Below are 27,604 nucleotides of genomic sequence, written 5' to 3'. Positions count from 1 at the left end.
GTAATAAACGTGTTATGGTAAATGTAGTGTAATAAACGTGTTATGGTAAATGTGATGTAATAAACGTCTTATGGTAAATGTGGTGTAATAAACGTGTTATGGTAAATTTAATGTAATAAACGTGTTATGGTAAATGTGGTGTAATAAACGTCTTATGGTAAATGTGGTGTAATAAACGTTTTATGGTAAATGTGATGTAATAAATGTGTTATGGTAAATGTGATGTAATAAATGTGTTATGGTAAATGTGATGTAATAAATGTGTTATGGTAAAAGTGATGTAATAAACGTATTATGGTAAAAGTGATGTAATAAATGTGTTATGGTAAATGTGATGTAATAAACGTGTTATGGTAAATGTAGTGTAATAAATGTGTTATGGTAAATGTGGTGTAATAAATGTGTTATGGTAAATGTGGTGTAATAAATGTGTTATGGTAAAAGTGATGTAATAAACGTATTATGGTAAAAGTGATGTAATAAACGTGTTATGGTAAATGTAATGTAATAAACGTGTTATGGTAAATGTGGTGTAATAAACGTGTTATGGTAAATGTGGTGTAATAAACGTGTTATGGTAAATGTGATGTAATAAACGTGTTATGGTAAAAGTGATGTAATAAACGTGTTATGGTAAATGTGATGTAATAAATGTGTTATGGTAAATGTGATGTAATAAACGTGTTATGGTAAATGTAGTGTAATAAATGTGTTATGGTAAATGTGATGTAATAAATGTGTTATGGTAAATGTAATGTAATAAACGTGTTATGGTAAATGTGATGTAATAAATGTGTTATGGTAAATGTAGTGTAATAAATGTGTTATGGTAAATGTGATGTAATAAACGTGTTATGGTAAAAGTGATGTAATAAATGTGTTATGGTAAATGTGGTGTAATAAATGTGTTATGGTAAAAGTGATGTAATAAATGTGTTATGGTAAAAGTGATGTAATAAATGTTTTATGGTAAAAGTGATGTAATAAATGTGTTATGGTAAAAGTGATGTAATAAACCTGTTATGGTAAATGTGATGTAATAAACGTGTTATGGTAAATGTGGTGTAATAAATGTGTTATGGTAAATGTGATGTAATAAATGTGTTATGGTAAATGTGGTGTAATAAATGTGTTATGGTAAATGTGATGTAATAAATGTGTTATGGTAAATGTGGTGTAATAAACGTTTTATGGTAAATGTGATGTAATAAACGTGTTATGGTAAATGTGGTGTAATAAATGTAAAAACATTTAAAGGGACAGTGACCAAATACCTATTCATGTACCTTAAGGAGCTTTAAAGGGTTACTCTGCTGTCCCAATGTATGGAACATTTTGTTCCAAACACTTGGAGTCGGCAGCGGGGGTGTTGATGTCACGGTCACGCCTCTCGTGAAGTCATGGCCACACCCTCTCAATGTAAGTCTATGGGAGGGGACATGGCAGCCACCTCGCCCCCTCCTATAGACTTGCATTGAGGGGCGTGATGTGATGTCTTGAGGGGCGTGGCCGGGACATCACGACCCCAGCTGCCCACACCCAGCATTTTAAATGAATGCCGTGTGCTGCAAAGAGATCATGGGGGTCCCAGCGGCAGGACCCCCGCGATCAGACATCTTATCCCCTATCCTTTGTATAGGGGATAAGATGTCTAGGGGCAGAGTACCCCTTTAAGATGCCAAGCTGCAGTGTAACTTTGGATTTCAGTAAAGTTGCTTCATGAAGTCCAAATGTCCAGAGATAGTCGGGTCACAGCGAACATCAGGGAAGCTACACCGCCATGTGACATAACAGTTAAAGGACAACTACTCCCAGCATAACCCTCATTAACCCCATTGCTGCCACAATTATTTGAAGTGGAATCTGCAGTTTACTTCATATAGATTAACTTTTCTTATACTGTAATTTTTTTTTTTAAAGAAGTGAAAATCGTCATTCATGCAGAACATTGCTGAAGGGCGGTGAATGTCAGCGTATTCTGCGCACAGCGAGCACATGATCGCTCCTCATTGTTTAAATTTCCGTGTGCTCTGTTAATATGGCAGAAATTATTCCTCCAGGGTAATGAACGTGCAGAAGATGAATTGGTGTCCTTGCTCCACCGCCGCCGCCTGTCCCCAGGTAGTCACAAAATCCACTGACTGCAAAACTCCCTGCGCCCACCTGTCTGTGTCCGGTCACCGACTGCCCTGAAGACGAAATCCAACAGACACGTAATGAAACCCCCAATCCTGGTGGTGACCCCCCCATTATTATCTGTATCCAGTGGGTGAGGACATCAGTCCATGGTGCGTGTCACATGATCGTATCGGTCACCACCATCACTGATACAGATCCACAATTCAGATATATTACATCATATTGTGTCATCAGTATCGCATCTATATGTCTATACAGTAAATACTTAATTGTACTTAGCTGTGGTCATCACCCCAAGATACAGAACTTACTAATATTGAGTTATCACAGATTGTACCGGCTACAGCAGGATTTAGCGCGATTCATCCTGACAGTAAGTTGTGTAGTCCTCTCACTGTATGTGTAGTGTTGTCTTAGCAGCTCCTCCCTCTCTCCTGACAGGAAGTTGTATAGTCCTTTGATTGTCATTGTGGTGTTGTCTCCAGCTCCTCAGTTCCTCCCTCTCTCCTGACAGGAAGTGGTGTGGTCCTTTCATTGTCAGTGTGGTGTTGTCTCCCCTACATATTTATAAATATCTTAATTGGGACATTTAGGGAGAATGCAATGTGGTTATAGCATGCTTCCTTGTGCTGAACAGTGCCACAGGCAGAGAAGCAGACAGGGAATGAATACAGCAGGTGCTGCTACTTCACCCATTGTGCAATAGTCTGCCAAAGGGTATCTGGTCATGCTGGGAGTTGTAGTTTTACAACAGCTGGAGGCACCCTGATTAAAAAACATTGCTCCAGAGGCTGATCCCCAATTTCTATTATTTATGCAGGAGAAGAGGAGCTCTGACTGGAGAAACAAAAGACAGGACCAAGTACCAAAAACAATTTAACAAGTCAAGTACCAAAAGTGACACACTGTAGCAGCACTTCTGCTCTGCATGCACAAGGATAACGGAACCATCTATATTTTATGAATATCGTCCCTTGTCTCATTGGGTCTAGTTTCTGGCACCTCCACCATCTTGGGCCCCTCATCTGCAGCACACAGTACCAGGGTGCACCCCAGTGGACCCGCTCACCAACTGCAGGCCCTTCATTGTAAAAGCTGATGTTGTCCTAGGAAGTTTTACATGGGACTGCATAATCACTTGAGCCACCTGTGGTGGCCCAGTACAGGAGGTGTTACCCCATGCTCCTGCTGTCCTGTCAGGCAGCCTCCTTCAGTGTCCCCGGGGCCCCTGCACTTGTTTCCCCATTGTAAATATATTTTACCATGTAAAGTGTTATAAAATGTAATGTTGCCTTAAGAGTTATACCATGTGATATGTCATGTGATTGTTACCCAGGAGGTACCAGTGACCAGGTGATCCCCAGGGTGACCTATGGGCTCCCTCTAGTCTCCCTATATAAGTCCTGGGTGGATCATCTTCTGCTGAGGTCCAGTGCAGTCCTGTCTAGTGTGTGTGTCCAGAGTGTTGGGACCTCAAAGTCCAGTCCTGCAGCCGCCATCAAGTCAAGTAAGATAAAGTCCCAGTTTTATGAGTCAAGTCAGTCCCTGTCATCTGTCAAGTCAGCGTGGTCTGCACTCAATTGTCCAGTCCTACTACAAGTCCCAGCACGCCCTTAAGGTCTCTGTGTCACTGGTCGCCTCCTTGGGCCCTGGCTGAACTGTATAGACTTTACCATCTGTCTACCCTCAGTAAAGCTACCGTTGTCCGTAACTTGGCATCAGAGTCATTATTGCCCCCGTGCCTTGCCCCGGATCCAGCGGTATACCTTCGGGTGGTTATAGGCTAAACCACACCCTGGCGTCACAAATACAAGGGGTTAAGGCCATCTGCCCCTAGGGTAACAACATCTGCCCTCACCACACACCCTGCTACCACACACCTGTGACATATTAGATATTAGGAACTACAAGCACCAGCAGACCCACTTCACCCCTGTATCCCCACATAGGGGTTATCCCAATCTCATAAATGGGGAGTCAAATTATGTGGCGTCCTATTATAGTGTCGCTGCCTTCCTATTAAGCAGAGATGATATTGAGCCCCATTTGACACCAGTACCCCCATAACTGTGATCCCCAACATGTTACAAAACAACATGAGAGCAGGGCATGCTGGGAGTTGTAGTTTTGCTACAGCTGAAGGGCCACAGTTGGGGGATCAGTGCCCTATAGTTACATCACTGCATTCTGATCAGCATTCTGATTAACCCTTCTTGTGCTGTATTCTGCGGTAGATCTCTGGGATGCACTCTTTTCTCTCCGATGAAGATCCGTGACAGTCTCAGCCTCCCGGTGATGGATCCCTGCACAGTCCTCATCCCCTCTGATGTCCCTATAAAAGGGTTTAGGGAAGATTTGTGACGTTCATCTCCCCCGGGAGGGGCTGAGCGGATACATTGTATCCTCCCACAGATCATTATTTCTTACTTTGTAACTTTTTGTAACCCGGATCAGGTCGTAGAATTTGTGTCGATTTTATCTCCGCTACAGAACATTCTGGGGATTGACATACATCACAGTATACGAGAGAGAAGAGCAGCCTCAGCAGAGCTGTCAGCGGAGGAGCTGTAACAATGTGTCAGGAGGTGGAAGGTAATTGTCACATCCACTGACGGGGAAATCATCTCCCAATTTGGCAGATCTGGCAGAACGAGACTCCTCTGCGGCCGGACACTTTGTATCTTCTCATGTGCGGAGGATCAGCGGTGGGAAACCACAAAGGATGACTAGAACAGTGTTTCCCAGCCAAGATGCCTCCAGCTGTTGCAAAACTACTACTCCCAGCATGCCCAGACAGCCAACAGCTCTGTGTCGGCCCCTCTGCTCTGTGTCGGCCTCTCTGCTCTGTGTTGGCTTCTCTGCTCTGTGTTGGCCCCTCTACTCTGTGTTGGCTCCTCTGTTCTGTGTTGGCCCCTCTACTCTGTGTTGGCTCCTCTGTTCTGTGTTGGCCCCTCTACTCTGTGTTGGCTTCTCTGCTCTGTGTTGGCCCCTCTACTCTGTGTTGGCCTCTCTGCTCTGTGTTGGCCCCTCTGCTCTGTGTTGGCCCCTCTGCTCTGTGTTGGCCCCTCTACTCTGTGTTGGCTTCTCTGCTCTGTGTTGGCCCCTCTGCTCTGTGTTGGCCCCTCTACTCTGTGTTGGCTTCTCTGCTCTGTGTTAGCCCCTCTGCTCTGTGTTGGCCCCTCTGCTCTGTGTTGGCCCCTCTACTCTGTGTTGGCTCCTCTGTTCTGTGTTGGCCCCTCTACTCTGTGTTGGCTTCTCTGCTCTGTGTTGGCCCCTCTACTCTGTGTTGGCCTCTCTGCTCTGTGTTGGCCCCTCTGCTCTGTGTTGGCCCCTCTGCTCTGTGTTGGCCCCTCTACTCTGTGTTGGCCCCTCTACTCTGTGTTGGCTCCTCTGCTCTGTGTTGGCCCCTCTACTCTGTGTTGGCTTCTCTGCTCTGTGTTGGCCCCTCTGCTCTGTGTTGGCCCCTCTGCTCTGTGTTGGCCCCTCTACTCTGTGTTGGCTTCTCTGCTCTGTGTTGGCTTCTCTGCTCTGTGTTGGCCCCTCTACTCTGTGTTGGCTTCTCTACTCTGTGTTGGCCCCTCTGCTCTGTGTTGGCTTCTCTGCTCTGTGTTGGCCCCTCTGCTCTGTGTTGGCCTCTCTGCTCTGTGTTGGCCCCTCTGCTTTGTATTGGCCCCTCTACTCTGTGTTAGCTTCTCTGCTCTGTGTTGGCCCCTCTGCTCTGTGTTGGCCCCTCTAGTCTGTGTTGGCTCCTCTGCTCTGTGTTGGCCCCTCTACTCTGTGTTGGCTTCTCTGCTCTGTGTTGGCTCCTCTGCTCTGTGTTGGCCCTCTACTCTGTGTTGGCTTCTCTGCTCTGTGTTGGCCCCTCTGCTCTGTGTTGGCCCCTCTACTCTGTGTTGGCTTCTCTGCTCTGTGTTGGCTTTTCTGCTCTGTGTTGGCCCCTCTACTCTGTGTTGGCTTCTCTGCTCTGTGTTGGCCCCTCTGCTCTGTGTTGGCCCCTCTGCTCTGTGTTGGCCCCTCTGCTCTGTGTTTGCCCCTCTTCTCTGTGTTGGCTTCTCTGCTCTGTGTTGGCTTTTCTGCTCTGTGTTAGCCCCTCTACTCTGTGTTGGCTTCTCTGCTCTGTGTTGGCCCCTCTGCTCTGTGTTGGCCCCTCTGCTCTGTGTTGGCCCCTCTGCTCTGTGTTTGCCCCTCTACTCTGTGTTGGCTTCTCTGCTCTGTGTTGGCCCCTCTGCTCTGTGTTGGCCCCTCTACTCTGTGTTGGCTTCTCTGCTCTGTGTTGGCTTCTCTACTCTGTGTTAGCCCCTCTACTCTGTGTTGGCCCCTCTGCTCTGTGTTGGCCCCTCTGCTCTGTGTTGGCCCCTCTACTCTGTGTTGGCTTCTCTGCTCTGTGTTGGCTTCTCTGCTCTGTGTTGGCTTCTCTGCTCTGTGTTGGCCCCTCTACTCTGTGTTGGCCCCTCTGCTCTGTGTTGGCCCCTCTGCTCTGTGTTGGCCCCTCTGCTCTGTATTGGCCCCTCTACTCTGTGTTGGCTTCTCTGCTCTGTGTTGGCCCCTCTGCTCTGTGTTGGCCCCTCTACTCTGTGTTGGCTTCTCTGCTCTGTGTTGGCCCCTCTGCTCTGTATTGGCCCCTCTACTCTGTGTTGGCTTCTCTGCTCTGTGTTGGCCCTTCTGCTCTGTGTTGGCCCCTCTACTCTGTGTTGGCTTCTCTGCTCTGTGTTGGCCCCTCTGCTCTGTGTTGGCCCCTCTGCTCTGTGTTGGCCCCTCTACTCTGTGTTGGCTCCTCTGTTCTGTGTTGGCCCCTCTACTCTGTGTTGGCTTCTCTGCTCTGTGTTGGCCCCTCTACTCTTTGTTGGCCTCTCTGCTCTGTGTTGGCCCCTCTGCTCTGTGTTGGCCCCTCTGCTCTGTGTTGGCCCCTCTACTCTGTGTTGGCCCCTCTACTCTGTGTTGGCTCCTCTGCTCTGTGTTGGCCCCTCTACTCTGTGTTGGCTTCTCTGCTCTGTGTTGGCCCCTCTGCTCTGTGTTGGCCCCTCTGCTCTGTGTTGGCCCCTCTACTCTGTGTTGGCTTCTCTGCTCTGTGTTGGCTTCTCTGCTCTGTGTTGGCCCCTCTACTCTGTGTTGGCTTCTCTACTCTGTGTTGGCCCCTCTGCTCTGTGTTGGCTTCTCTGCTCTGTGTTGGCTTCTCTGCTCTGTGTTGGCCCCTCTACTCTGTGTTGGCTTCTCTGCTCTGTGTTGGCCCCTCTGCTCTGTGTTGGCCTCTCTGCTCTGTGTTGGCCCCTCTGCTTTGTATTGGCCCCTTTACTCTGTGTTAGCTTCTCTGCTCTGTGTTGGCCCCTCTGCTCTGTGTTGGCCCCTCTAGTCTGTGTTGGCTCCTCTGCTCTGTGTTGGCCCCTCTACTCTGTGTTGGCCCCTCTGCTCTGTGTTGGCCCCTCTACTCTGTGTTGGCTTCTCTGCTCTGTGTTGGCTCCTCTGCTCTGTGTTGGCCCTCTACTCTGTGTTGGCTTCTCTGCTCTGTGTTGGCCCCTCTGCTCTGTGTTGGCCCCTCTACTCTGTGTTGGCTTCTCTGCTCTGTGTTGGCTTTTCTGCTCTGTGTTGGCCCCTCTGCTCTGTGTTGGCTTCTCTGCTCTGTGTTGGCCCCTCTGCTCTGTGTTGGCCCCTCTGCTCTGTGTTGGCCCCTCTGCTCTGTGTTTGCCCCTCTACTCTGTGTTGGCTTCTCTGCTCTGTGTTGGCTTTTCTGCTCTGTGTTGGCCCCTCTACTCTGTGTTGGCTTCTCTGCTCTGTGTTGGCCCCTCTGCTCTGTGTTGGCCCCTCTGCTCTGTGTTGGCCCCTCTGCTCTGTGTTTGCCCCTCTACTCTATGTTGGCTTCTCTGCTCTGTGTTGGCCCCTCTGCTCTGTGTTGGCCCCTCTACTCTGTGTTGGCTTCTCTGCTCTGTGTTGGCTTCTCTACTCTGTGTTAGCCCCTTGTTACGCCGAGCGCTCCGGGTCCCCGCTCCTCCCCGGAGCGCTCGCTACACTTCCCTCACTGCAGCGCCCCGGTCGGTTCCACGGACCCGGGGCGCTGCGTTACCACCTCCGGCCGGGATGCGATTCGCGATGCGGGTAGCGCCCGCTCGCGATGCGCACCCCGGCTCCCGTACCTTACTCGCTCCCCGTCAGTTCTGTCCCGGCGCGCGCGGCCCCGCTCCCTAGGGCGCGCGCGCGCCGGGTCTTTGCGATTTAAAGGGCCACTGCACCGCTGATTGGTGCAGTGGTTCCAATTAGTGTTTACACCTGTGCACTTCCCTATATCACCTCACTTCCCCTTCACTCCCTCGCCGGATCTTGTTGCCCTAGTGCCAGTGAAAGCGTTCCTTGTGTGTTCCTTGCCTGTGATTCCAGACCTTCTGCCGTTGCCCCTGACTACGATCCTTGCTGCCTGCCCCGACCTTCTGCTACGTCCGACCTTGCTTCTGTCTACTCCCTTGTACCGCGCCTATCTTCAGCAGCCAGAGAGGTTGAGCCGTTGCTAGGGGATACGACCTGGTCACTACCGCCGCAGCAAGACCATCCCGCTTTGCGGCGGGCTCTGGTGAAAACCAGTAGTGACTTAGAACCGATCCTCTAGCACGGTCCACGCCAATCCCTCTCTGGCACAGAGGATCCACTACCTGCCAGCCGGCATCGTGACAGTAGATCCGGCCATGGATCCCGCTGAAGTTCCTCTGCCAGTTGTCGCTGACCTCACCACGGTGGTCGCCCAGCAGTCACAACAGATTGCGCAACAAGGCCAACAGCTGTCTCAACTGACTGTTATGCTACAACAGTTACTACCACAGCTCCAGCAATCATCTCCTCCGCCAGCTCCTGTACCTCCTCCGCAGCGAGTGGCCGCTTCTGGAATACGACTATCCTTGCCGGATAAATTTGATGGGGACTCTAAGTTTTGCCGTGGCTTTCTTTCCCAATGTTCATTACACTTGGAGATGATGTCGGACCAGTTCCCCACTGAAAGGTCTAAGGTGGCTTTCGTAGTCAGCCTGCTGTCTGGAAAAGCCCTGGCTTGGGCCACACCGCTCTGGGACCGCAATGACCCCGTCACTGCCTCTGTACACTCCTTCTTCTCGGAAATTCGAAGTGTCTTTGAGGAACCTGCCCGAGCCTCTTCTGCTGAGACTGCCCTGTTGAACCTGGTCCAGGGTAATTCTTCCGTTGGCGAGTATGCCGTACAGTTCCGTACCCTTGCTTCAGAATTATCCTGGAATAATGAGGCACTCTGCGCGACCTTTAAAAAAGGCCTATCCAGCAACATTAAAGATGTTCTGGCCGCACGAGAAATCCCTGCTAACCTACATGAACTCATCCATCTTGCCACTCGCATTGACATGCGTTTTTCCGAACGGCGTCAGGAGCTCCGCCAGGATATGGACTCTGTTCGCACGAGGCGTTTCTTCTCCCCGGCTCCTCTCTCCTCTGGTCCCCTGCAATCTGTTCCTGTGCCTCCCGCCGTGGAGGCTATGCAGGTCGACCGGTCTCGCCTGACACCCCAAGAGAGGACACGACGCCGCATGGAGAATCTCTGCCTGTACTGTGCTAGTACCGAACACTTCCTGAAGGATTGTCCTATCCGTCCTCCCCGCCTGGAAAGACGTCCGCTGACTCCGCACAAAGGTGAGACAGTCCTTGATGTCTACTCTGCTTCTCCACGTCTTACTGTGCCTGTGCGGATGTCTGCCTCTGCCTTCTCCTTCTCTGCTGTGGCCTTCTTGGACTCTGGATCTGCAGGAAATTTCATCTTAGCCTCTCTCGTCAACAGGTTCAACATCCCGGTGACCAGTCTCGCCAGACCCCTCTACATCAATTGTGTAAACAATGAAAGATTGGACTGTACTATACGTTTCCGCACGGAGCCCCTTCTAATGTGCATCGGATCTCATCACGAGAGGATTGAACTGTTGGTCCTCCCCAATTGCACTTCTGAAATCCTTCTTGGACTTCCCTGGCTTCAACTCCATTCCCCAATCCTGGATTGGTCCACTGGGGAGATCAAGAGTTGGGGGCCCTCTTGTTCCAAGGACTGCTTAAAACCGGTTCCCAGTAAACCTTGCCGTGTCCCTGTGCTTCCTCATGTAACCGGTCTCCCTAAGGCCTATATGGACTTTGCGGACGTTTTTTGCAAAAAACAAGCTGAGACTCTACCTCCTCACAGGCCTTATGATTGTCCCATTGACCTCCTCCCGGGTACTACTCCACCCCGGGGCAGAATCTATCCTCTGTCCGTCCCAGAGACTCTTGCCATGTCTGAATACGTCCAAGAAAATTTAAAAAAGGGCTTTATCCGTAAATCCTCCTCTCCTGCCGGAGCCGGATTTTTCTTTGTGTCCAAAAAAGATGGCTCTCTACGTCCTTGCATTGACTACCGCGGTCTTAATAAAATCACGGTTAAGAACCGCTACCCCCTACCCCTCATCTCTGAACTCTTTGATCGTCTCCAAGGTGCCCATATTTTTACCAAACTGGACTTAAGAGGTGCTTATAATCTCATCCGCATCAGAGAGGGGGATGAATGGAAAACGGCATTTAACACCAGAGATGGACACTTTGAGTATCTGGTCATGCCCTTTGGTCTATGCAACGCCCCTGCCGTCTTCCAAGACTTTGTTAATGAAATTTTTCGTGATCTACTATACTCCTGTGTTGTTGTATATCTGGACGATATCCTGATTTTTTCTGCCAATCTTGAAGAACACCGCCAGCATGTCCGTATGGTTCTTCAGAGACTTCGTGATAATCAACTCTATGCCAAAATAGAGAAATGTCTGTTTGAATGCCAATCTCTTCCTTTTCTAGGATACTTGGTCTCTGGCCAGGGACTACAAATGGACCCAGATAAACTCTCTGCCGTCTTAGATTGGCCACGCCCCTCCGGACTCCGTGCCATCCAACGTTTTTTGGGGTTCGCCAATTATTACAGGCAATTTATTCCACATTTTTCTACCATTGTGGCTCCTATTGTGGCTTTAACAAAAAAAAATGCCGATCCCAAGTCTTGGCCTCCTCAAGCGGAAGACGCCTTTAAACGACTCAAGTCTGCCTTTTCTTCGGCTCCCGTGCTCTCCAGACCTGACCCATCTAAACCCTTCCTATTGGAGGTTGATGCCTCCTCAGTGGGAGCTGGAGCTGTCCTTCTACAAAAAAACTCTTCCGGGCATGCTGTTACTTGTGGTTTTTTTTCCAGGACCTTCTCTCCGGCGGAGAGGAACTACTCCATCGGGGATCGAGAGCTTCTAGCCATTAAATTAGCACTTGAGGAATGGAGGCATCTGCTGGAGGGATCAAGATTTCCAGTTATTATTTACACCGATCACAAGAACCTCTCCTACCTCCAGTCTGCCCAACGGCTGAATCCTCGTCAGGCCAGGTGGTCTCTGTTCTTTGCCCGATTTAATTTTGAAATTCACTTTCGGCCTGCTGATAAAAACATTAGGGCCGATGCTCTCTCTCGTTCCTCAGATGCCTCTGAAATTGAACTCTCTCCTCAACACATCATTCCTCCTGACTGCCTGATTTCCACTTCTCCAGCCTCCATCAGGCAAACTCCTCCAGGAAAGACCTTTGTTTCTCCACGCCAACGCCTTGGGATCCTCAAATGGGGTCACTCCTCCCATCTCGCAGGTCATGCGGGCATCAAGAAATCTGTGCAACTCATCTCTCGCTTCTATTGGTGGCCGACTCTAGAGACTGATGTGGTGGACTTTGTGCGAGCCTGCACTATCTGTGCCCGGGATAAGACTCCTCGCCAGAAGCCCGCTGGTTTTCTTCATCCTCTACCTGTCCCCGAACAACCTTGGTCTCTGATTGGTATGGATTTTATTACTGACTTACCCCCATCCCATGGCAACACTGTTATTTGGGTGGTCGTTGATCGATTCTCCAAAATGGCACATTTCATCCCTCTTCCTGGTCTTCCTTCAGCGCCTCAGTTGGCTAAACAATTTTTTGTACACATTTTTCGTCTTCACGGGTTGCCTACACAGATCGTCTCGGATAGAGGCGTCCAATTTGTGTCTAAATTCTGGAGGGCTCTCTGTAAACAACTCAAGATTAAATTAAATTTTTCTTCTGCATACCATCCTCAATCCAATGGACAAGTAGAGAGAATTAACCAGATCTTGGGTGACTATTTACGACATTTTGTTTCCTCCCGCCAGGATGACTGGGCAGATCTTCTACCTTGGGCCGAATTCTCGTATAATTTCAGAATCTCTGAATCTTCCTCCAAATCTCCGTTTTTCGTGGTGTACGGCCGTCACCCTCTTCCCCCCCTCCCTACCCCCTTGCCCTCTGGTCTGCCCGCTGTGGATGAAATTTCTCGTGATCTTTCCACCATATGGAAAGAGACCCAAAATTCTCTCTTACAGGCTTCTTCTCGCATGAAGAGATTCGCAGATAAGAAAAGAAGAGCTCCTCCCATTTTTTCCCCTGGAGACAAGGTATGGCTCTCCGCTAAATATGTCCGTTTCCGTGTCCCGAGCTATAAGTTGGGACCACGCTATCTTGGTCCTTTTAAAGTTTTGTGTCAAATTAATCCTGTCTCTTACAAACTTCTTCTTCCTCCTTCTCTTCGTATCCCTAATGCCTTTCACGTCTCTCTTCTTAAACCTCTCATCCTCAACCGTTTTTCTCCTAAATCTGTTCCTCCCACTCCTGTTTCCGGCTCCTCGGACATCTTCTCTGTCAAAGAGATTTTGGCCTCTAAAAAGGTCAGGGGAAGAACTTTTTTTTTAGTGGATTGGGAGGGTTGTGGTCCAGAAGAGAGATCCTGGGAACCTGAGGACAACATCCTGGACAAAAGTCTGATCCTCAGGTTCTCAGGCCCCAAGAAGAGGGGGAGACCCAAGGGGGGGGGTACTGTTACGCCGAGCGCTCCGGGTCCCCGCTCCTCCCCGGAGCGCTCGCTACACTTCCCTCACTGCAGCGCCCCGGTCGGTTCCACGGACCCGGGGCGCTGCGTTACCACCTCCGGCCGGGATGCGATTCGCGATGCGGGTAGCGCCCGCTCGCGATGCGCACCCCGGCTCCCGTACCTTACTCGCTCCCCGTCAGTTCTGTCCCGGCGCGCGCGGCCCCGCTCCCTAGGGCGCGCGCGCGCCGGGTCTTTGCGATTTAAAGGGCCACTGCACCGCTGATTGGTGCAGTGGTTCCAATTAGTGTTTACACCTGTGCACTTCCCTATATCACCTCACTTCCCCTTCACTCCCTCGCCGGATCTTGTTGCCCTAGTGCCAGTGAAAGCGTTCCTTGTGTGTTCCTTGCCTGTGATTCCAGACCTTCTGCCGTTGCCCCTGACTACGATCCTTGCTGCCTGCCCCGACCTTCTGCTACGTCCGACCTTGCTTCTGTCTACTCCCTTGTACCGCGCCTATCTTCAGCAGCCAGAGAGGTTGAGCCGTTGCTAGGGGATACGACCTGGTCACTACCGCCGCAGCAAGACCATCCCGCTTTGCGGCGGGCTCTGGTGAAAACCAGTAGTGACTTAGAACCGATCCTCTAGCACGGTCCACGCCAATCCCTCTCTGGCACAGAGGATCCACTACCTGCCAGCCGGCATCGTGACACCCCTCTACTCTGTGTTGGCCCCTCTGCTCTGTGTTGGCCCCTCTGCTCTGTGTTGGCCCCTCTACTCTGTGTTGGCTTCTCTGCTCTGTGTTGGCTTCTCTGCTCTGTGTTGGCCCCTCTACTCTGTGTTGGCCCCTCTGCTCTGTGTTGGCCCCTCTGCTCTGTGTTGGCGCCTCTGCTCTGTGTTGGCCCCTCTACTCTGTGTTGGCTTCTCTGCTCTGTGTTGGCCCCTCTGCTCTGTGTTGGCCCCTCTGCTCTGTGTTGGCTTCTCTGCTCTGTGTTGGCCCCTCTGCTCTGTGTTGGCCTCTCTGCTCTGTGTTGGCCCCTCTGCTTTGTATTGGCCCCTCTACTCTGTGTTAGCTTCTCTGCTCTGTGTTGGCCCCTCTGCTCTGTGTTGGCCCCTCTAGTCTGTGTTGGCTCCTCTGCTCTGTGTTGGCCCCTCTACTCTGTGTTGGCTTCTCTGCTCTGTGTTGGCTCCTCTGCTCTGTGTTGGCCCTCTACTCTGTGTTGGCTTCTCTGCTCTGTGTTGGCCCCTCTGCTCTGTGTTGGCCCCTCTACTCTGTGTTGGCTTCTCTGCTCTGTGTTGGCTTTTCTGCTCTGTGTTGGCCCCTCTACTCTGTGTTGGCTTCTCTGCTCTGTGTTGGCCCCTCTGCTCTGTGTTGGCCCCTCTGCTCTGTGTTGGCCCCTCTGCTCTGTGTTTGCCCCTCTTCTCTGTGTTGGCCCCTCTGCTCTGTGTTGGCCCCTCTGCTCTGTGTTGGCCCCTCTACTCTGTGTTGGCTTCTCTGCTCTGTGTTGGCCCCTCTGCTCTGTGTTGGCCCCTCTACTCTGTGTTGGCTTCTCTGCTCTGTGTTGGCCCCTCTGCTCTGTATTGGCCCCTCTACTCTGTGTTGGCTTCTCTGCTCTGTGTTGGCCCCTCTGCTCTGTGTTGGCCCCTCTACTCTGTGTTGGCTTCTCTGCTCTGTGTTGGCCCCTCTGCTCTGTGTTGGCCCCTCTGCTCTGTGTTGGCCCCTCTACTCTGTGTTGGCTCCTCTGTTCTGTGTTGGCCCCTCTACTCTGTGTTGGCTTCTCTGCTCTGTGTTGGCCCCTCTACTCTGTGTTGGCCTCTCTGCTCTGTGTTGGCCCCTCTGCTCTGTGTTGGCCCCTCTGCTCTGTGTTGGCCCCTCTACTCTGTGTTGGCCCCTCTACTCTGTGTTGGCTCCTCTGCTCTGTGTTGGCCCCTCTACTCTGTGTTGGCTTCTCTGCTCTGTGTTGGCCCCTCTGCTCTGTGTTGGCCCCTCTGCTCTGTGTTGGCCCCTCTACTCTGTGTTGGCTTCTCTGCTCTGTGTTGGCTTCTCTGCTCTGTGTTGGCCCCTCTACTCTGTGTTGGCTTCTCTACTCTGTGTTGGCCCCTCTGCTCTGTGTTGGCTTCTCTGCTCTGTGTTGGCTTCTCTGCTCTGTGTTGGCCCCTCTACTCTGTGTTGGCTTCTCTGCTCTGTGTTGGCCCCTCTGCTCTGTGTTGGCCTCTCTGCTCTGTGTTGGCCCCTCTGCTTTGTATTGGCCCCTTTACTCTGTGTTAGCTTCTCTGCTCTGTGTTGGCCCCTCTGCTCTGTGTTGGCCCCTCTAGTCTGTGTTGGCTCCTCTGCTCTGTGTTGGCCCCTCTACTCTGTGTTGGCCCCTCTGCTCTGTGTTGGCCCCTCTACTCTGTGTTGGCTTCTCTGCTATGTGTTGGCTCCTCTGCTCTGTGTTGGCCCTCTACTCTGTGTTGGCTTCTCTGCTCTGTGTTGGCCCCTCTGCTCTGTGTTGGCCCCTCTACTCTGTGTTGGCTTCTCTGCTCTGTGTTGGCTTTTCTGCTCTGTGTTGGCCCCTCTACTCTGTGTTGGCTTCTCTGCTCTGTGTTGGCCCCTCTGCTCTGTGTTGGCCCCTCTGCTCTGTGTTGGCCCCTCTGCTCTGTGTTTGCCCCTCTACTCTGTGTTGGCTTCTCTGCTCTGTGTTGGCTTTTCTGCTCTGTGTTGGCCCCTCTACTCTGTGTTGGCTTCTCTGCTCTGTGTTGGCCCCTCTGCTCTGTGTTGGCCCCTCTGCTCTGTGTTGGCCCCTCTGCTCTGTGTTTGCCCCTCTACTCTGTGTTGGCTTCTCTGCTCTGTGTTGGCCCCTCTGCTCTGTGTTGGCCCCTCTACTCTGTGTTGGCTTCTCTGCTCTGTGTTGGCTTCTCTACTCTGTGTTAGCCCCTCTACTCTGTGTTGGCCCCTCTGCTCTGTGTTGGCCCCTCTGCTCTGTGTTGGCCCCTCTACTCTGTGTTGGCTTCTCTGCTCTGTGTTGGCTTCTCTGCTCTGTGTTGGCCCCTCTACTCTGTGTTGGCCCCTCTGCTCTGTGTTGGCCCCTCTGCTCTGTGTTGGCGCCTCTGCTCTGTGTTGGCCCCTCTACTCTGTGTTGGCTTCTCTGCTCTGTGTTGGCCCCTCTGCTCTGTGTTGGCCCCTCTGCTCTGTGTTGGCTTCTCTGCTCTGTGTTGGCCCCTCTGCTCTGTGTTGGCCTCTCTGCTCTGTGTTGGCCCCTCTGCTTTGTATTGGCCCCTCTACTCTGTGTTAGCTTCTCTGCTCTGTGTTGGCCCCTCTGCTCTGTGTTGGCCCCTCTAGTCTGTGTTGGCTCCTCTGCTCTGTGTTGGCCCCTCTACTCTGTGTTGGCTTCTCTGCTCTGTGTTGGCTCCTCTGCTCTGTGTTGGCCCTCTACTCTGTGTTGGCTTCTCTGCTCTGTGTTGGCCCCTCTGCTCTGTGTTGGCCCCTCTACTCTGTGTTGGCTTCTCTGCTCTGTGTTGGCTTTTCTGCTCTGTGTTGGCCCCTCTACTCTGTGTTGGCTTCTCTGCTCTGTGTTGGCCCCTCTGCTCTGTGTTGGCCCCTCTGCTCTGTGTTGGCCCCTCTGCTCTGTGTTTGCCCCTCTTCTCTGTGTTGGCTTCTCTGCTCTGTGTTGGCTTTTCTGCTCTGTGTTGGCCCCTCTACTCTGTGTTGGCTTCTCTGCTCTGTGTTGGCCCCTCTGCTCTGTGTTGGCCCCTCTGCTCTGTGTTGGCCCTTCTGCTCTGTGTTTGCCCCTCTACTCTGTGTTGGCTTCTCTGCTCTGTGTTGGCCCCTCTGCTCTGTGTTGGCCCCTCTACTCTGTGTTGGCTTCTCTGCTCTGTGTTGGCTTCTCTACTCTGTGTTAGCCCCTCTACTCTGTGTTGGCCCCTCTGCTCTGTGTTGGCCCCTCTGCTCTGTGTTGGCCCCTCTACTCTGTGTTGGCTTCTCTGCTCTGTGTTGGCTTCTCTGCTCTGTGTTGGCCCCTCTACTCTGTGTTGGCCCCTCTGCTCTGTGTTGGCCCCTCTGCTCTGTGTTGGCCCCTCTACTCTGTGTTGGCTTCTCTGCTCTGTGTTGGCCCCTCTGCTCTGTGTTGGCCCCTCTACTCTGTGTTGGCTTCTCTGCTCTGTGTTGGCCCCTCTGCTCTGTATTGGCCCCTCTACTCTGTGTTGGCTTCTCTGCTCTGTGTTGGCCCCTCTGCTCTGTGTTGGCCCCTCTACTCTGTGTTGGCTTCTCTGCTCTGTGTTGGCCCCTCTGCTCTGTGTTGGCCCCTCTACTCTGTGTTGGCTTCTCTGCTCTGTGTTGGCTTCTCTACTCTGTGTTAGCCCCTCTACTCTGTGTTGGCCCCTCTGCTCTGTGTTGGCCCCTCTGCTCTGTGTTGGCCCCTCTACTCTGTGTTGGCTTCTCTGCTCTGTGTTGGCTTCTCTGCTCTGTGTTGGCCCCTCTACTCTGTGTTGGCCCCTCTGCTCTGTGTTGGCCCCTCTGCTCTGTGTTGGCGCCTCTGCTCTGTGTTGGCCCCTCTACTCTGTGTTGGCTTCTCTGCTCTGTGTTGGCCCCTCTGCTCTGTGTTGGCCCCTCTGCTCTGTGTTGGCTTCTCTGCTCTGTGTTGGCCCCTCTGCTCTGTGTTGGCCTCTCTGCTCTGTGTTGGCCCCTCTGCTTTGTATTGGCCCCTCTACTCTGTGTTAGCTTCTCTGCTCTGTGTTGGCCCCTCTGCTCTGTGTTGGCCCCTCTAGTCTGTGTTGGCTCCTCTGCTCTGTGTTGGCCCCTCTACTCTGTGTTGGCTTCTCTGCTCTGTGTTGGCTCCTCTGCTCTGTGTTGGCCCTCTACTCTGTGTTGGCTTCTCTGCTCTGTGTTGGCCCCTCTGCTCTGTGTTGGCCCCTCTACTCTGTGTTGGCTTCTCTGCTCTGTGTTGGCTTTTCTGCTCTGTGTTGGCCCCTCTACTCTGTGTTGGCTTCTCTGCTCTGTGTTGGCCCCTCTGCTCTGTGTTGGCCCCTCTGCTCTGTGTTGGCCCCTCTGCTCTGTGTTTGCCCCTCTTCTCTGTGTTGGCTTCTCTGCTCTGTGTTGGCTTTTCTGCTCTGTGTTGGCCCCTCTACTCTGTGTTGGCTTCTCTGCTCTGTGTTGGCCCCTCTGCTCTGTGTTGGCCCCTCTGCTCTGTGTTGGCCCTTCTGCTCTGTGTTTGCCCCTCTACTCTGTGTTGGCTTCTCTGCTCTGTGTTGGCCCCTCTGCTCTGTGTTGGCCCCTCTACTCTGTGTTGGCTTCTCTGCTCTGTGTTGGCTTCTCTACTCTGTGTTAGCCCCTCTACTCTGTGTTGGCCCCTCTGCTCTGTGTTGGCCCCTCTGCTCTGTGTTGGCCCCTCTACTCTGTGTTGGCTTCTCTGCTCTGTGTTGGCTTCTCTGCTCTGTGTTGGCCCCTCTACTCTGTGTTGGCCCCTCTGCTCTGTGTTGGCCCCTCTGCTCTGTGTTGGCCCCTCTACTCTGTGTTGGCTTCTCTGCTCTGTGTTGGCCCCTCTGCTCTGTGTTGGCCCCTCTACTCTGTGTTGGCTTCTCTGCTCTGTGTTGGCCCCTCTGCTCTGTATTGGCCCCTCTACTCTGTGTTGGCTTCTCTGCTCTGTGTTGGCCCCTCTGCTCTGTGTTGGCCCCTCTACTCTGTGTTGGCTTCTCTGCTCTGTGTTGGCCCCTCTGCTCTGTGTTGGCCCCTCTGCTCTGTGTTGGCCCCTCTACTCTGTGTTGGCCCCTCTACTCTGTGTTGGCTCCTCTGCTCTGTGTTGGCCCCTCTACTCTGTGTTGGCTTCTCTGCTCTGTGTTGGCCCCTCTGCTCTGTGTTGGCCCCTCTGCTCTGTGTTGGCCCCTCTACTCTGTGTTGGCTTCTCTGCTCTGTGTTGGCTTCTCTGCTCTGTGTTGGCCCCTCTACTCTGTGTTGGCTTCTCTACTCTGTGTTGGCCCCTCTGCTCTGTGTTGGCTTCTCTGCTCTGTGTTGGCTTCTCTGCTCTGTGTTGGCCCCTCTACTCTGTGTTGGCTTCTCTGCTCTGTGTTGGCCCCTCTGCTCTGTGTTGGCCTCTCTGCTCTGTGTTGGCCCCTCTGCTTTGTATTGGCCCCTTTACTCTGTGTTAGCTTCTCTGCTCTGTGTTGGCCCCTCTGCTCTGTGTTGGCCCCTCTAGTCTGTGTTGGCTCCTCTGCTCTGTGTTGGCCCCTCTACTCTGTGTTGGCCCCTCTGCTCTGTGTTGGCCCCTCTACTCTGTGTTGGCTTCTCTGCTCTGTGTTGGCTCCTCTGCTCTGTGTTGGCCCTCTACTCTGTGTTGGCTTCTCTGCTCTGTGTTGGCCCCTCTGCTCTGTGTTGGCCCCTCTACTCTGTGTTGGCTTCTCTGCTCTGTGTTGGCTTTTCTGCTCTGTGTTGGCCCCTCTACTCTGTGTTGGTTTCTCTGCTCTGTGTTGGCCCCTCTGCTCTGTGTTGGCCCCTCTGCTCTGTGTTGGCCCCTCTGCTCTGTGTTTGCCCCTCTACTCTGTGTTGGCTTCTCTGCTCTGTGTTGGCTTTTCTGCTCTGTGTTGGCCCCTCTACTCTGTGTTGGCTTCTCTGCTCTGTGTTGGCCCCTCTGCTCTGTGTTGGCCCCTCTGCTCTGTGTTGGCCCCTCTGCTCTGTGTTTGCCCCTCTACTCTGTGTTGGCTTCTCTGCTCTGTGTTGGCCCCTCTGCTCTGTGTTGGCCTCTCTACTCTGTGTTGGCTTCTCTGCTCTGTGTTGGCTTCTCTACTCTGTGTTAGCCCCTCTACTCTGTGTTGGCCCCTCTGCTCTGTGTTGGCCCCTCTGCTCTGTGTTGGCCCCTCTACTCTGTGTTGGCTTCTCTGCTCTGTGTTGGCTTCTCTGCTCTGTGTTGGCCCCTCTACTCTGTGTTGGCCCCTCTGCTCTGTGTTGGCCCCTCTGCTCTGTGTTGGCGCCTCTGCTCTGTGTTGGCCCCTCTACTCTGTGTTGGCTTCTCTGCTCTGTGTTGGCCCCTCTGCTCTGTGTTGGCCCCTCTACTCTGTGTTGGCTTCTCTGCTCTGTGTTGGCCCCTCTGCTCTGTATTGGCCCCTCTACTCTGTGTTGGCTTCTCTGCTCTGTGTTGGCCCCTCTGCTCTGTGTTGGCCCCTCTACTCTGTGTTGGCTCCTCTGCTCTGTGTTGGCCCCTCTACTCTGTGTTGGCTTCTCTGCTCTGTGTTGGCTCCTCTGCTCTGTGTTGGCCCCTCTACTCTGTGTTGGCTTCTCTGCTCTGTGTTGGCCTCTCTGCTCTGTGTCAGCCCCTCTGCTCTGTGTTGGCTCCTCTGCTCTGTGTTGGCTCCTCTGCTCATTGTTGGCCTCTCTGCTCTGTGTTGGCCCCTCTGCTCTGTGTTGGCCCCTCTGCTCTGTGTTGGCCCCTCTGCTCTGTGTTGGCCCTTTTGCTCTGTGTTGGCTCCTCTGCTCATTGTTGGCCTCTCTGCTCTGTGTTGGCTCCTCTGCTCTGTGTTGGCCCCTCTGCTTTGTGTTGGCTCCTCTGCTCATTGTTGGCCCCTCTGCTCTGTGTTGGCTCCTCTGCTCATTGTTGGCCTCTCTGCTCTGTGTTGGCCCCTCTGCTCTGTGTTGGCCCCTCTGCTCTGTGTTGGCTCCTCTGCTCATTGTTGGCCCCTTTGCTCATTGTTGGCCCCTCTGATCTGTGTTGGCCCCTCTGTTCTGTGTTGGCCCCTCTGCTCTGTGTTGGCCCCTCTGCTCTGTGTTGGCCCCTCTGCTCTGTGTTGGCCCCTCTGTTCTGTGTTGGCCCCTCTGCTCTGTGGAGACCCCTCTGCTCTGTGTTGGCCCCTCTGCTTTGTGTTGGCTCCTCTGCTCATTGTTGGCCTCTCTGCTCTGTGTTGGCTCCTCTGCTCATTGTTGGCCCCTCTGCTCATTGTTGGCCCCTCTGATCTGTGTTGGCCCCTCTGTTCTGTGTTGGCCCCTCTGCTCTGTGTTGGCCCCTCTGCTCTGTGTTGGCCCCTCTGCTCTGTGTCGGCCCCTCTGTTCTGTGTTGGCCCCTCTGCTCTGTGGCGACCCCTCTGCTTTGTGTTGGCCCCTCTGCTTTGTGTTGGCTCCTCTGCTCATTGTTGGCCCCTCTGCTCTGTGTTGGCCCCTCTGCTCTGTGTTGGCCCCTCTGCTTTGTGTTGGCTCCTCTGCTCATTGTTGGCCCCTCTGCTCATTGTTGGCCCCTCTGATCTGTGTTGGCCCCTCTGTTCTGTGTTGGCCCCTCTGCTCTGTGTTGGCCCCTCTGCTCTGTGTTGGCCCCTCTGCTCTGTGTTGGCTTCTCTGCTCTGTGTTGGCCCCTCTACTCTTTGTTGGCCTCTCTGCTCTGTGTTGGCCCCTCTGCTCTGTGTTGGCCCCTCTGCTCTGTGTTGGCCCCTCTACTCTGTGTTGGCCCCTCTACTCTGTGTTGGCTCCTCTGCTCTGTGTTGGCCCCTCTACTCTGTGTTGGCTTCTCTGCTCTGTGTTGGCCCCTCTGCTCTGTGTTGGCCCCTCTGCTCTGTGTTGGCCCCTCTACTCTGTGTTGGCTTCTCTGCTCTGTGTTGGCTTCTCTGCTCTGTGTTGGCCCCTCTACTCTGTGTTGGCTTCTCTACTCTGTGTTGGCCCCTCTGCTCTGTGTTGGCTTCTCTGCTCTGTGTTGGCTTCTCTGCTCTGTGTTGGCCCCTCTACTCTGTGTTGGCTTCTCTGCTCTGTGTTGGCCCCTCTGCTCTGTGTTGGCCTCTCTGCTCTGTGTTGGCCCCTCTGCTTTGTATTGGCCCCTTTACTCTGTGTTAGCTTCTCTGCTCTGTGTTGGCCCCTCTGCTCTGTGTTGGCCCCTCTAGTCTGTGTTGGCTCCTCTGCTCTGTGTTGGCCCCTCTACTCTGTGTTGGCCCCTCTGCTCTGTGTTGGCCCCTCTACTCTGTGTTGGCTTCTCTGCTCTGTGTTGGCTCCTCTGCTCTGTGTTGGCCCTCTACTCTGTGTTGGCTTCTCTGCTCTGTGTTGGCCCCTCTGCTCTGTGTTGGCCCCTCTACTCTGTGTTGGCTTCTCTGCTCTGTGTTGGCTTTTCTGCTCTGTGTTGGCCCCTCTGCTCTGTGTTGGCTTCTCTGCTCTGTGTTGGCCCCTCTGCTCTGTGTTGGCCCCTCTGCTCTGTGTTGGCCCCTCTGCTCTGTGTTTGCCCCTCTACTCTGTGTTGGCTTCTCTGCTCTGTGTTGGCTTTTCTGCTCTGTGTTGGCCCCTCTACTCTGTGTTGGCTTCTCTGCTCTGTGTTGGCCCCTCTGCTCTGTGTTGGCCCCTCTGCTCTGTGTTGGCCCCTCTGCTCTGTGTTTGCCCCTCTACTCTGTGTTGGCTTCTCTGCTCTGTGTTGGCCCCTCTGCTCTGTGTTGGCCCCTCTACTCTGTGTTGGCTTCTCTGCTCTGTGTTGGCTTCTCTACTCTGTGTTAGCCCCTCTACTCTGTGTTGGCCCCTCTGCTCTGTGTTGGCCCCTCTGCTCTGTGTTGGCCCCTCTACTCTGTGTTGGCTTCTCTGCTCTGTGTTGGCTTCTCTGCTCTGTGTTGGCCCCTCTACTCTGTGTTGGCCCCTCTGCTCTGTGTTGGCCCCTCTGCTCTGTGTTGGCGCCTCTGCTCTGTGTTGGCCCCTCTACTCTGTGTTGGCTTCTCTGCTCTGTGTTGGCCCCTCTGCTCTGTGTTGGCCCCTCTGCTCTGTGTTGGCTTCTCTGCTCTGTGTTGGCCCCTCTGCTCTGTGTTGGCCTCTCTGCTCTGTGTTGGCCCCTCTGCTTTGTATTGGCCCCTCTACTCTGTGTTAGCTTCTCTGCTCTGTGTTGGCCCCTCTGCTCTGTGTTGGCCCCTCTAGTCTGTGTTGGCTCCTCTGCTCTGTGTTGGCCCCTCTACTCTGTGTTGGCTTCTCTGCTCTGTGTTGGCTCCTCTGCTCTGTGTTGGCCCTCTACTCTGTGTTGGCTTCTCTGCTCTGTGTTGGCCCCTCTGCTCTGTGTTGGCCCCTCTACTCTGTGTTGGCTTCTCTGCTCTGTGTTGGCTTTTCTGCTCTGTGTTGGCCCCTCTACTCTGTGTTGGCTTCTCTGCTCTGTGTTGGCCCCTCTGCTCTGTGTTGGCCCCTCTGCTCTGTGTTGGCCCCTCTGCTCTGTGTTTGCCCCTCTTCTCTGTGTTGGCCCCTCTGCTCTGTGTTGGCCCCTCTGCTCTGTGTTGGCCCCTCTACTCTGTGTTGGCTTCTCTGCTCTGTGTTGGCCCCTCTGCTCTGTGTTGGCCCCTCTACTCTGTGTTGGCTTCTCTGCTCTGTGTTGGCCCCTCTGCTCTGTGTTGGCCCCTCTACTCTGTGTTGGCTTCTCTGCTCTGTGTTGGCCCCTCTGCTCTGTGTTGGCCCCTCTGCTCTGTGTTGGCCCCTCTACTCTGTGTTGGCTCCTCTGTTCTGTGTTGGCCCCTCTACTCTGTGTTGGCTTCTCTGCTCTGTGTTGGCCCCTCTACTCTGTGTTGGCCTCTCTGCTCTGTGTTGGCCCCTCTGCTCTGTGTTGGCCCCTCTGCTCTGTGTTGGCCCCTCTACTCTGTGTTGGCCCCTCTACTCTGTGTTGGCTCCTCTGCTCTGTGTTGGCCCCTCTACTCTGTGTTGGCTTCTCTGCTCTGTGTTGGCCCCTCTGCTCTGTGTTGGCCCCTCTGCTCTGTGTTGGCCCCTCTACTCTGTGTTGGCTTCTCTGCTCTGTGTTGGCTTCTCTGCTCTGTGTTGGCCCCTCTACTCTGTGTTGGCTTCTCTACTCTGTGTTGGCCCCTCTGCTCTGTGTTGGCTTCTCTGCTCTGTGTTGGCTTCTCTGCTCTGTGTTGGCCCCTCTACTCTGTGTTGGCTTCTCTGCTCTGTGTTGGCCCCTCTGCTCTGTGTTGGCCTCTCTGCTCTGTGTTGGCCCCTCTGCTTTGTATTGGCCCCTTTACTCTGTGTTAGCTTCTCTGCTCTGTGTTGGCCCCTCTGCTCTGTGTTGGCCCCTCTAGTCTGTGTTGGCTCCTCTGCTCTGTGTTGGCCCCTCTACTCTGTGTTGGCCCCTCTGCTCTGTGTTGGCCCCTCTACTCTGTGTTGGCTTCTCTGCTATGTGTTGGCTCCTCTGCTCTGTGTTGGCCCTCTACTCTGTGTTGGCTTCTCTGCTCTGTGTTGGCCCCTCTGCTCTGTGTTGGCCCCTCTACTCTGTGTTGGCTTCTCTGCTCTGTGTTGGCTTTTCTGCTCTGTGTTGGCCCCTCTACTCTGTGTTGGCTTCTCTGCTCTGTGTTGGCCCCTCTGCTCTGTGTTGGCCCCTCTGCTCTGTGTTGGCCCCTCTGCTCTGTGTTTGCCCCTCTACTCTGTGTTGGCTTCTCTGCTCTGTGTTGGCTTTTCTGCTCTGTGTTGGCCCCTCTACTCTGTGTTGGCTTCTCTGCTCTGTGTTGGCCCCTCTGCTCTGTGTTGGCCCCTCTGCTCTGTGTTGGCCCCTCTGCTCTGTGTTTGCCCCTCTACTCTGTGTTGGCTTCTCTGCTCTGTGTTGGCCCCTCTGCTCTGTGTTGGCCCCTCTGCTCTGTGTTGGCGCCTCTGCTCTGTGTTGGCCCCTCTACTCTGTGTTGGCTTCTCTGCTCTGTGTTGGCCCCTCTGCTCTGTGTTGGCCTCTCTGCTCTGTGTTGGCCCCTCTGCTTTGTATTGGCCCCTCTACTCTGTGTTAGCTTCTCTGCTCTGTGTTGGCCCCTCTGCTCTGTGTTGGCCCCTCTGCTCTGTGTTTGCCCCTCTGCTCTGTGTTGGCCCCTCTACTCTGTGTTGGCCCCTCTGCTCTGTGTTGGCCCCTCTGCTCTGTGTTGGCGCCTCTGCTCTGTGTTGGCCCCTCTACTCTGTGTTGGCTTCTCTGCTCTGTGTTGGCCCCTCTGCTCTGTGTTGGCCCCTCTGCTCTGTGTTGGCTTCTCTGCTCTGTGTTGGCCCCTCTGCTCTGTGTTGGCCTCTCTGCTCTGTGTTGGCCCCTCTGCTTTGTATTGGCCCCTCTACTCTGTGTTAGCTTCTCTGCTCTGTGTTGGCCCCTCTGCTCTGTGTTGGCCCCTCTAGTCTGTGTTGGCTCCTCTGCTCTGTGTTGGCCCCTCTACTCTGTGTTGGCTTCTCTGCTCTGTGTTGGCTCCTCTGCTCTGTGTTGGCCCTCTACTCTGTGTTGGCTTCTCTGCTCTGTGTTGGCCCCTCTGCTCTGTGTTGGCCCCTCTACTCTGTGTTGGCTTCTCTGCTCTGTGTTGGCTTTTCTGCTCTGTGTTGGCCCCTCTACTCTGTGTTGGCTTCTCTGCTCTGTGTTGGCCCCTCTGCTCTGTGTTGGCCCCTCTGCTCTGTGTTGGCCCCTCTGCTCTGTGTTTGCCCCTCTTCTCTGTGTTGGCTTCTCTGCTCTGTGTTGGCTTTTCTGCTCTGTGTTGGCCCCTCTACTCTGTGTTGGCTTCTCTGCTCTGTGTTGGCCCCTCTGCTCTGTGTTGGCCCCTCTGCTCTGTGTTGGCCCTTCTGCTCTGTGTTTGCCCCTCTACTCTGTGTTGGCTTCTCTGCTCTGTGTTGGCCCCTCTGCTCTGTGTTGGCCCCTCTACTCTGTGTTGGCTTCTCTGCTCTGTGTTGGCTTCTCTACTCTGTGTTAGCCCCTCTACTCTGTGTTGGCCCCTCTGCTCTGTGTTGGCCCCTCTGCTCTGTGTTGGCCCCTCTACTCTGTGTTGGCTTCTCTGCTCTGTGTTGGCTTCTCTGCTCTGTGTTGGCCCCTCTACTCTGTGTTGGCCCCTCTGCTCTGTGTTGGCCCCTCTGCTCTGTGTTGGCCCCTCTACTCTGTGTTGGCTTCTCTGCTCTGTGTTGGCCCCTCTGCTCTGTGTTGGCCCCTCTACTCTGTGTTGGCTTCTCTGCTCTGTGTTGGCCCCTCTGCTCTGTATTGGCCCCTCTACTCTGTGTTGGCTTCTCTGCTCTGTGTTGGCCCCTCTGCTCTGTGTTGGCCCCTCTACTCTGTGTTGGCTTCTCTGCTCTGTGTTGGCCCCTCTGCTCTGTGTTGGCCCCTCTACTCTGTGTTGGCTTCTCTGCTCTGTGTTGGCTTCTCTACTCTGTGTTAGCCCCTCTACTCTGTGTTGGCCCCTCTGCTCTGTGTTGGCCCCTCTGCTCTGTGTTGGCCCCTCTACTCTGTGTTGGCTTCTCTGCTCTGTGTTGGCTTCTCTGCTCTGTGTTGGCCCCTCTACTCTGTGTTGGCCCCTCTGCTCTGTGTTGGCCCCTCTGCTCTGTGTTGGCGCCTCTGCTCTGTGTTGGCCCCTCTACTCTGTGTTGGCTTCTCTGCTCTGTGTTGGCCCCTCTGCTCTGTGTTGGCCCCTCTGCTCTGTGTTGGCTTCTCTGCTCTGTGTTGGCCCCTCTGCTCTGTGTTGGCCTCTCTGCTCTGTGTTGGCCCCTCTGCTTTGTATTGGCCCCTCTACTCTGTGTTAGCTTCTCTGCTCTGTGTTGGCCCCTCTGCTCTGTGTTGGCCCCTCTAGTCTGTGTTGGCTCCTCTGCTCTGTGTTGGCCCCTCTACTCTGTGTTGGCTTCTCTGCTCTGTGTTGGCTCCTCTGCTCTGTGTTGGCCCTCTACTCTGTGTTGGCTTCTCTGCTCTGTGTTGGCCCCTCTGCTCTGTGTTGGCCCCTCTACTCTGTGTTGGCTTCTCTGCTCTGTGTTGGCTTTTCTGCTCTGTGTTGGCCCCTCTACTCTGTGTTGGCTTCTCTGCTCTGTGTTGGCCCCTCTGCTCTGTGTTGGCCCCTCTGCTCTGTGTTGGCCCCTCTGCTCTGTGTTTGCCCCTCTTCTCTGTGTTGGCTTCTCTGCTCTGTGTTGGCTTTTCTGCTCTGTGTTGGCCCCTCTACTCTGTGTTGGCTTCTCTGCTCTGTGTTGGCCCCTCTGCTCTGTGTTGGCCCCTCTGCTCTGTGTTGGCCCTTCTGCTCTGTGTTTGCCCCTCTACTCTGTGTTGGCTTCTCTGCTCTGTGTTGGCCCCTCTGCTCTGTGTTGGCCCCTCTACTCTGTGTTGGCTTCTCTGCTCTGTGTTGGCTTCTCTACTCTGTGTTAGCCCCTCTACTCTGTGTTGGCCCCTCTGCTCTGTGTTGGCCCCTCTGCTCTGTGTTGGCCCCTCTACTCTGTGTTGGCTTCTCTGCTCTGTGTTGGCTTCTCTGCTCTGTGTTGGCCCCTCTACTCTGTGTTGGCCCCTCTGCTCTGTGTTGGCCCCTCTGCTCTGTGTTGGCCCCTCTACTCTGTGTTGGCTTCTCTGCTCTGTGTTGGCCCCTCTGCTCTGTGTTGGCCCCTCTACTCTGTGTTGGCTTCTCTGCTCTGTGTTGGCCCCTCTGCTCTGTATTGGCCCCTCTACTCTGTGTTGGCTTCTCTGCTCTGTGTTGGCCCCTCTGCTCTGTGTTGGCCCCTCTACTCTGTGTTGGCTTCTCTGCTCTGTGTTGGCCCCTCTGCTCTGTGTTGGCCCCTCTGCTCTGTGTTGGCCCCTCTACTCTGTGTTGGCCCCTCTACTCTGTGTTGGCTCCTCTGCTCTGTGTTGGCCCCTCTACTCTGTGTTGGCTTCTCTGCTCTGTGTTGGCCCCTCTGCTCTGTGTTGGCCCCTCTGCTCTGTGTTGGCCCCTCTACTCTGTGTTGGC

The 27,604-nt window shown here is 53.7% G+C and overlaps 1 long non-coding RNA gene across 1 annotated transcript in view; it reads left to right on the top strand.

Moving 5' to 3' along the window:
* The first annotated feature begins 4,458 nt into the window (after nucleotides 1–4,458).
* LOC130295466 (uncharacterized) overlaps nucleotides 4,459–27,604 on the top strand; it is a 34,383-nt gene continuing 11,237 nt past the window's right edge. Inside the window, exon 1 of the long non-coding RNA XR_008848843.1 lies at nucleotides 4,459–4,731. This is a non-coding gene — a long non-coding RNA (uncharacterized LOC130295466). The remainder of the gene's footprint in view (nucleotides 4,732–27,604) is intronic.

The sequence above is a fragment of the Hyla sarda genome, chromosome 11 (genome assembly GCF_029499605.1).
Source record: "Hyla sarda isolate aHylSar1 chromosome 11, aHylSar1.hap1, whole genome shotgun sequence".
NCBI lineage: Eukaryota > Metazoa > Chordata > Amphibia > Anura > Hylidae > Hyla > Hyla sarda.
The sequence above is the reverse complement of the archived record's forward strand: the minus strand, read 5'-3'. Positions and strand labels throughout refer to the sequence as shown.